Source organism: Anabas testudineus, chromosome 24, assembly GCF_900324465.2.
Source record: "Anabas testudineus chromosome 24, fAnaTes1.2, whole genome shotgun sequence".
Taxonomy (NCBI): domain Eukaryota; kingdom Metazoa; phylum Chordata; class Actinopteri; order Anabantiformes; family Anabantidae; genus Anabas; species Anabas testudineus.
In genome coordinates this window covers 11,924,140-11,934,049 of record NC_046632.1, presented here as the reverse complement: position 1 = coordinate 11,934,049, position 9,910 = coordinate 11,924,140, and positions in this window count along the sequence as shown.

Sequence of the window (9,910 nt, the reverse complement as noted above, 5' to 3'; positions counted from 1 at the left end):
TCTGCAGAAGAAGCCAGACTGAGTTAGCGCCAACATGTGTGACCATTTATGTGTCGACATGTGTATTCATGTGTGTGTTTTCGTATGTTTGAGTGCTGTATGGGGGTTTCAGGGATATGGATTGTTTCGCCCTGGGTTGTATTGAGAGAGGTCAGCCAAGCGTGAGGCAGAGAGGAGAAAGGGGGCATTGTTGTGGTCCAGATGAGTGTCAGAGGTGCAGAAAATAGATTCACTCATAGAGGTTTAATAGAAACACACTTACAACAACCGTCTGACCCCTCAGACTACACGGCCATGCTTCAACCTCTTTTACATTAAAGGGATTAAATGTATCAATTCACATGGTCTTGCATTTGTATGTGGCTTACGTTGGCTGTAACTGATTTGCTATAGAGCACTGACGTGGTGGAATAGATTAGACAAGAAATGTATAGAAAAGCTTATTTGGTATGGTCTGTATCAATATACGATGTGACTAAAGGGGACATTCCTGGGATTTTTCAGTAAAGATAATATCAGGTCAATTATCAGTTCAGATTTCTACACAATGACAGTCAATTCAATCCTGTGTCACTTTTGGTATTCCAGGTAGGTAAAAAATAATCTTGTGAATGACTTTTGTCTCTGGTTTTATCTTTGTCTTTCTTAAACACACAAACACTAACACACTAATCTCCACACTCACTTGTGTCTGTATAATACTTTAATACAAGCCACTGTTGTCACTGGTCAAAGCTGAAGGAAGAGTTTGTGGCAGTGTTTCCCCTTTATGATTTACTTACAACTAAATGAGAGCATAAATAAACCCTCTGTCACTGAATGAATGGGAGCGTTATGGGCTTGTGGCTCACATGTTGCACTGGCCCTCAGAACCATTGGGGGACCAGGGGTTTGCTGAAGTGACTCCCTATAGAACTATTTATGGGTTCTCCATCTGGTGCCATTGGGGCATTGCTGTCGATACCTAGGACACAGAGTTAAACATGGAGCCTCTGTGCTGGATCGATCATGAGTGGAATAATGGGAACTGATATGAGAGACGAAGGTGGTTATTGAGTGGAATGAGCACCAGTGATGGGAAGTTGTGTGTTGATAAACCATGCATTATATTTAGAGGCGAACAAAAGATTGGATCAAACGTCCATGCACGATATCAAATAGATCCCAGAGTGAAAAAGGCATAGATGATAACCCCACCAGCCAACTCTGCAGTTTTCTATGGACTGTGTCTTTCATCTAGTTGTTTTGGTTTTATTCCTCACGTTTCCTGTTTTGTTTGAGTCATCAGTGGGTTTTTTTTTTGTTGCTGTTGGTTGCAGCAGGAAGATGTTTTGATGGAGGTTTTGAGTTTTGAACAACTCATTTCACGCTACCTGTGCAGCACCAAATGCCACATAGACCCAGATATGTCCCTGGGGAGTTGGTGGAAACCAAAACAGAGCCAAAAGGTGAATGGACATTACATTTGCAGAGTTACTTAAAGGAAGCCTCTTCCAAAACTGACAGTGGACAGAGGAACACAATATTCTGTTCAAAAAAGAGACATGAGACAGAAAAGTACAAAAGAAAACCATCTGTGTTCCTGACAGGACATCAAGTTTGCACACATAAACCTTTACTATCTGTCTCATGTCTTGCCTCAAGACAAACTGTTACTGGTATTTACTCCTGTTATTCTCTGTCAATCTACATAATGACAACTACGTGGTGTGAAACAGTTTGAGAATGCATTGTGGATGAACGTGATACGAACAAAAGCAAGTTGTCCTTCAGAATGGGGAATTATTACCCTGGAGATTTGAGAGGTATTTCTATTTACACTGTCATAGGGGTTTATTTCACTGTCAGTCACACTGGATAGGAGCCTCACTTATTTAAATCCCTTCAAAGAAAAAAGTTAATGCTTTTTGGGATACTGTGATTTTAGAAAACAAGATTTAGTAAAAAAAAAAAAAAAAAAACAACAGTAAAAGGTGCTCCACCCCATTCCCTAAGATGTGGATCAGTTTCCTTGAGTTGTCTTTTTCTGGTAAATGGGTGGGATTCCTGATCCTGTTCCTCTAGGGGAGTACAAGTGCATGAATAGTTAATGTTCCAACTAAACCTCCCTTTCTTTCATTTGATGCCAGAGAATTTCTCCTCCAGTGTCAGAAGAACAACGTGAAGTCTCCACTGTGAACTGGCCAGAAACACGAGAAACACTTCATCATACAGCTCACGACTTACGGCGCAATTTGGTTGTCAGAATCAGGTACTAATTAAATACTTACTGGTGCTCAAATGTAGGTGAAGTGGAAGACAAACGTGACTGGGACTGAGAGGAAACTGAAAATAACAACTGGGCATTTTAAAGGAAAATTAAAATGAGCATTTTTGTACATACTTAAATGCTTAATTACAGTACAGGTTAACGAACGTGGAGTGGCCTTTCTCTTACTGTGTAATTAAAGAGGAAAAGGGAATTGCATTACAAGGGAATACAACAATATAAAAATTAAACATTGAAGCTCAGCCTTATTTAACTCATGTAAATGTATGTGACTTTATTGTGTTGTTTTTCCTCCTGAGATTATGATAGAAACCTTCCAGCTGCTCACTTGACAAAGGTATGTTTGTTTTTCACTCCACTGAGCTTAGGCAGTAGTAGACAATCAATGCTGAATGGAGCATATTTAGGGAAATACAGATCAATTTCTCAACTCTCATTGCAAATCAAACAGTGGAGTAGAACGTATGCCAATAGGTCAAATTGCACAGTAGGTAATTTCAGTTTCTTTTAAAATTTGCTTTTTAGATGCCTCATTGTATATTTTGTTGCTAATAAACTAATGATAGCAATCAGTAATTCCCAGTTACACCAACTTTTATTTCTAAAGCCATGGCTGGATGAACAAGTCCAGATAGTGGAAACATTATGATTTATGTTGGCAACTGTTGAAAGAAACTAAAAGTCATGTTGCTGGCAATATGTTGGTTGGATAAAGTAGAGTCCATTAAACTGTCTCTCATCATATGACATGATCAACCAACCAGACCACAAAACAGCTGTGAACTTAACCAATGACCCATAGAGACAATCAGGTAGCATGTTGTATCAATGTATCAAATTGACCTTCTCATTAGTTGTGCCCATATTGAATGTTTAATGTGCCCAGAGTGTCCGTCAAGTGAAGCATTTGCCCTGTTCATGATAAGATATACATGCTGTATGACACTGGGGTGCTCGCCAGCCCAGAGTAACTTATTGTTGGGTCTTCGTTGCACCTGATATGAAACTCCTGCCGGTGCTGTACTCTCTGCAGCGTGACAGAGCTTCGATTGTTTTATGGGCCTTGCACATTCTTGGGCTTGCAGTTTCACCTGAGGACACACATGTCTGTGGGTCGACACATACGCCCACCGAATGAAGCAACAGTCATCGGAAATGATTTTTTCTTTCCAATAAAGTGTTATGCTTGGCTGCAGTAGAGACAAATACAAGCACATGGGAATGTGGCTCTTTCAAGAACCTTTGGCCCTAAAGTGAAACCACATTTTATCCAAGCAGATGTGACCAAAGAAGGAAATATGAGATAGTTCAAGTTAAATGAAAATCCCAGCTCATCTGTATCATCTTGCGACCTATTGTGGGGGACCTGCTCCTCAGCTTGGGAACCACTCTTTTGTAAAATGCAGGAGGTTGTTCAAGTTACCACAGATCACTGTCTGATAAACCTTTTTGTATCAAAGGAACTGTCATGTTTTTCTTTATTAATTTTTGGATATTTCCTGCTGCTGCTGCCAGGACCTCATTTACTCTTATTCAGGCTGGGAAACAGGTTTTAGACACGGGGGAAATCTGGTGTGCCTCTGCTCCTCTCACAGCTAATTAGTGTGTGAACTAATTGCATTGCTAACTTTAGCAAAGCCACAGCCTAGTTCCATCTGCCCGCTATCTATAAAGTAGGGAGGGAGATGGGGATGAATTAGTGCCTACTGCTGACACTTTGGTTCCTTTTAGAACATTCTAGCAGAACTTTTACCTCCTGAGTTCGCAACCAGGAGCACTAAAGGAGCCTTTTTGCAGTTGACCACAGTCACGCATATGGTTCAACGTCAAGTTTCCAAACATGTGTTTTGTCCTAAAATATACACAAACTAAATTATCTGTAACACTAGAGTGGTTATTGTCAACATCCATCTGTCAGGACATATTAAAGGAATAGTTTGAGATTTTGTAAAATAAACATTTGCTTTCTAGAGGAAAGTTATTGATATTTAATATAATCTTTAATTTAAATATAACGTGTTGAGCAGTTCATCACATCACATTTATTATCATATAAACATGCTTATAATTCATAAGTAAATCACAGATTGCCTCCTTTGTTACATCCAAAAACTGCATTGATCAGTCTGGGAAGGACTACAAAGCTATTTCCAAGTCTCTAGGACTCCACAGATCCACAGTGAGGGACACTGAGTACAAAGGGGGAGAACTTGGAACGGTTGTAAACCATCCCACATGTGGCCGACCTTCCCAACAGCAGAGGGACAGCTCATCCAGGAAGTCACAAAAGATCCAATGAAAACATCCCATTAACTGCAGACCTCTCTCACCTGAACGAAGGTCAGGAATCAGGACTCCACTTTTCAATAATCACAAATAGCATCCATGAGAGCAATATAAATAGAATATAATTTTAAACTGTTTGCTCAGGGGTCCACAGCATGTCCACCTACACACACCCCCGCCGATATGTGAGTAAGTTCATGTTTTAATGATTTGACACATGGCTTTTCATGTTAAGTCAATTGTAGTTCTCAACTCAAAACTGACATTTTGCGAGATTTCATGAAGAATCTATTTGTGCTATAGTTAAATCTTTGGGAGATTGAAAGGTTTCACATACTTTATCACTTTTGCAGCTTCATAATGATGTCCCTTGTTCAAAGCATTAAACACTGCTCCCTTTGTGGAAGATAAATCCAGAGTTTGTCTGGGGTGAGCCATGGGCTTTCGAAGGTTTGATGACCTAGATATACCTTGATCATTTTCTCAAGGTTGCATTTGATGAAGAAAACAGGCTCCCATTTCCAACAGACCCCCCACCTGCCACTCGCCCTCCTGCAGCTCAGACAGTCTTGACAGCCACAGGGCATGTGTGCTGAAGTCGAGGGGGTGGATCCAAGTGCTCCCCTCTGACACAAACAGGATATTTAATGCTACCGACATACAACAGATGACAGGAGAGAGGTGAAGCAGGATTATGAGGGATGGATTTGAAGTTGAGATTTGTAGGTAGCAGCAGATCGGGTTTCTGGGAAACTGAGTAGCGGGTCATCGGCCACAGGAAGAGATGGAGCACAGTGGGATTCAAGCATATAAAGGCTCAGTCACAAGAGGACCTGAAAAATCTCTGCACCTGATGCTAAGTGAAATGTTTTTTTAATAAAGCTATAATGTGAGATCAGAGGCCAGGCTGTGGGCGGCTGCTGTTGAGTGAGCGTTCCAGAGGTGGTGATGAAGTCATAACAAAACATTGGCAACTGGACTTCCTTCTTGTGCAGTTGCCATGAGTCAGTTTCCAGATAACTTCACCTGGATCCCTAAACTTTAAATTTCTCATCGATCTTTTGTGTTACATGTTGTTTTACATGTAACACAAAAGTAAGAGCAAATAAACTATGCAAACAGTAGTCGCTTTCTAAAACATCATTACCTAATGAGCTCTGTTATTTATCATGAGACCTTTTACCACCTCCACTCTTGTGGATTGACAAGAATTCAATCAGCGTGAGTCACTGAACTCAGGGGAATAACCAGCATTTTGAATGAGCCCAGTGACAGTGATCCCAGACCTGATGTTGTTTCTTCCCGTGGTGGTTAGATTGCAACTCGCTATCTCTCTGTTTCACTGAGTATGAAATGTACACACCTGGCAGACACCTGGAAGATATCAGCGTTTCTGTAACGTGATAACTTGTATTACACAGCAGATTCAAATGCATGTAACACTACTCACCATGTACACGTCTGCTGATTTCTGTTCAAATTGAGATGTGAAGCTTAAATTTAGGAAATGTCTATGGCTCTAAATTGGTCAACACCAGGAAAGCTCTTTAAATAAATTACAACACAAAAATAAATACATTTATATACAAATAAAGTTAAATAGATGAAGTTGCTGTATACTCTCCTTTTTGCAAATATACTTGCACAATGATGAATTAAATGTCTCTGTTTTAAATTTTCACCATTAGAAACAAACTCAATTTTTTTGAAGATAAGTTGTGCTAATAAAAGTAAAAATAAAATTAAAATCAATCATAAAAAATGTGTCTTTATTTGGTATCCTTCTGCGCTATATGTACAAAAGCTCCCCCCATTTTCCCAACACATCAGCATACATAATGTGAGTGCCACATGGGCAGTGATCGGCGATGGCATTACACACCCTCTTAGGCATTTCCTGCTTTCTTCATGACTTCTTGTGCTAATGTCCGTTAATCCTGGCAAACCCTCTCAGGCTCTGATATTACAAAGACTCTCTCTCTCCCTTTCCAGACAGAGTTGTCGCTCTGTACTGAAAGCAGCTAGGCTGTGGCTTCCAGTGTTTCACAGCTGATGGCAGAGATAAGCTTTCTTCTATGTGTGTGTGTAGTTGTACATGCACAGAGGGAAAAGAGAAATGTATGGTGTGTGCAGCTTAGTCCTGCAGTAACAGACAGTAAAAATTGGAAAATTGTAAAACTCCTGCCAAGCTTTGCAAAATCGGTGTCAAAACTTTCATGCTAATCCAAATGGATGTACTAGAGTTGAAGACATGAGGTCATGAGCTAAGCCCAATGTTTGAATCTGGAATGCATTTTGTTTCTGTACTGTTGTGTCTTAATAATGAGTTCAAAACCAATCCAGTGTATCATCCAATTATAACTAGCACAGTCCCAGTCAAATCTATAATGCATCTTTATTATGGCTGCATTCCTCTTCCTTTCATTGCTTTGTCTGGGGAAAGGAAAGATCACTGAGTCTATTTTTAGTATTTCATCTGTCATATTGCCCTTTGACACTATTAACACCAGACGCCATTTATCTCCTAGCGTGACTAAATTCAGTCTTTGCCATCTCCCCCACAGTCTGCTCCTGATAAGCTTTCTCTTAACCACCTTACAGTATCACAAAAGATAATGAGTCACACACCAAAGACCAGGTAAACATCTTCTGCGGAAAAACAGCAGTGATTGCTGGTCTTCTACTTTCAACAGTTTTATGCATATAACACACTTTTTTTTTCATCTCCCATAAAATGTAATCAAAAAATAAAAATAATGTGCTACTGCACATAAAACAGCAGTTTCTTCCAGTGCTTCCTGCTACTTCCTTAACCCACAGGAACACACATATTAAGGGACATGATGTAATGTGTTATTGTCTTGGCTCCACTGATAACAAGAAGAAATTATTATATGTAGAATAGATTAGGGTGAGGTAGAGACTCCTGTAATACAGCGTCTTCAGCACACAGTTGAGTAGGAAAGTAAAATGATGATACCATAAACAATTCAGTAGTAAGGCCAAAGGTAGGCTTACTGTAAATATGCACAAGTAATAAGGAAACTGGATTCACAAAAGAATACTGATTGTCAAGACAGGGATTATATCAACCTGAAGTCCTCATAGGAAGTACAAGACAGTAATTAGTCTACACGGTTACTGAAAAATTAATAAAACACTACTATCTACTAGCAGTAGAACAGCCACTACTGGTTGTGAAAAATCCTTTCTTTTTATTGAGGTACTGCCTAATATTAAAAATACTATTCAGATGACAGTGGACACAACTGGGCAGCTGTGATGTGTAAACAAAAACACACAACAATTCATTACTGTCATTATCAGATGGGCATAAACATAGTTAAATGCAGGAAATGTTTATCTTGAGGCCAGGAAGTGACTTTGAGTCTCCCACAGCCCAAGCCATCTGAGATAAAAGCCTGTTATGAACGGTGCATGATTTCCTTGTGTTGCAGAGTGTCACATGACACAAAAGAGCACATGGACATTGTATGCTGACAAATGAATGTAATTTCCTGGGGATTTATTTTTTACTACCAAAGAAAACCGCAGATTAACTCAGTGCAGCCACTGAACCAGGTTTACAGTATTTACTTTTCAAACTGAAAACAACTGAGTACTTTTCAGTCACCATCACCATTGTGGAGCTAAATTACATGTTGTCTCGAAACATCTTCATGACTGTAACCTGCTTACTTGAACTGAAACTATTTGGACTATGAAACTTTCACTAACCTTCAAGTGGGCCAGACATGTCTATACATGTGTGGGGAAAACTGTTTTCAGTTGACTATAATTTCTTTCACTGGAAGACTAGACCCTGACAGTCTAACAGGACACCAACAGCAGACAGCTTTGGTTTTTTTGTCTGTTCAGCTGCTACCTGAGGGAAAATTGTTATCACTTTCGGGATTTCAGCAGTTTCAGTTGACAATGAAGTCATCTTGCAGCGAGAAAGTTGATACTGTATGGAGAAGCTCTAGGGCCAAGCCTATTCCCTGTGGGCTGGGATCATTTAGGCCACGACTATACCAGCGCCAAAGGTGCAACTCCCCAGACGGCACAAAAACAAGAGACCTACATCACAATGTGAAGGAAGGAGCACTTAACAATACTGTCCAAATAATGTCACGTGGCTCTCAGCACAAGATGCAAATTGTGACTAATATGGTCTTTATATCAGCAGCGCTGCTTCATGACCTCATTTCCATTCTGTGATCACAGACACTTCCTGCTCCAACACCGGGATTTTGTGCCCTACTGATTGGTATAGAGCATCAGATTGAGTTTTGTTTGGGGAGGTTACATCTTAAAAACATAAAATAGGAACTTAGGTTTAATACTTTAATGTTGTTTGATGAGTTTTCACAAACATCCTGACTTGATTTTAAATTTTGGAATGTATTCTCCTCTGGCAGAAGAGGTTACTGAAATAAAACAATGTAAAAAAAAAAAAAAAAAGATCTAATCTGTGAATCAAATTTTATTTTGTTGATTCACTGTGAAACCTTGAGAGACGTAACATGAGCTCAAACAATGTGAATTCAGCTAATATCTGAACTCTGTTAGATTTATTTAAAGTATTTTGTGCCATCTTTGTGTTTGGACTGTATCGTTCATCAAAATCAAAAGAAACATGGTAAAAAGAGTTTAACAATAGTGTTTTATTGTTTTTATTATACAGCCTGTAATTCTGTAGGATTTTAATTTCTGTAGAATTTAAGTTGAAACTCTAAGATATATTAACATATTAATATTGATTTGTTGTTTACATTTGTTGAATTGTACTTTCTGAAGGGATGGTGCAATACAAATATTTATTTATGTATTTATTGAGCTTAAAAGGAGTATATAAAGTTTTTTTTTTTTTGGATCAATTACTGCAGCTCTGTGGCCAAATCTGAATCTAAAGTAGCTGAAGTTGAGGTTGCAGGACGCTCATCAGGTGGACTGACCGTCAGTGTAATGACGCAGCGTAACACAGGGTCCTGTGTCAAGTGTTTGAGGTTTTTACCACCGGACAAACGAGGATACAGCGTCTGAGCAGGGAAGTTAACAAGTAGGTCACCGTGTCCCTACCAAAAAAATCAGGAGAACTTTCAGCCGCTTTCAATGAAGAACAACTTGTCTCCGGGGAACTGGAGATTTGCTCATGTGCTTTCTGCAAAAACATCTTCACAGAAAACTAGTAAGTGAACATATCCACCACCGAGTCCCCCTTTTACAGCGAGCTGCCCACAGCAGGAGAGGTAACACGTGTTTTCAGTGTGATGCTCGAAGCAGGTGTGATGGTCGTGACGCGCAGGTGGAGCGCGTCTGAGCAGCACGTTGTCCAGACTGCAGCCCTGGATA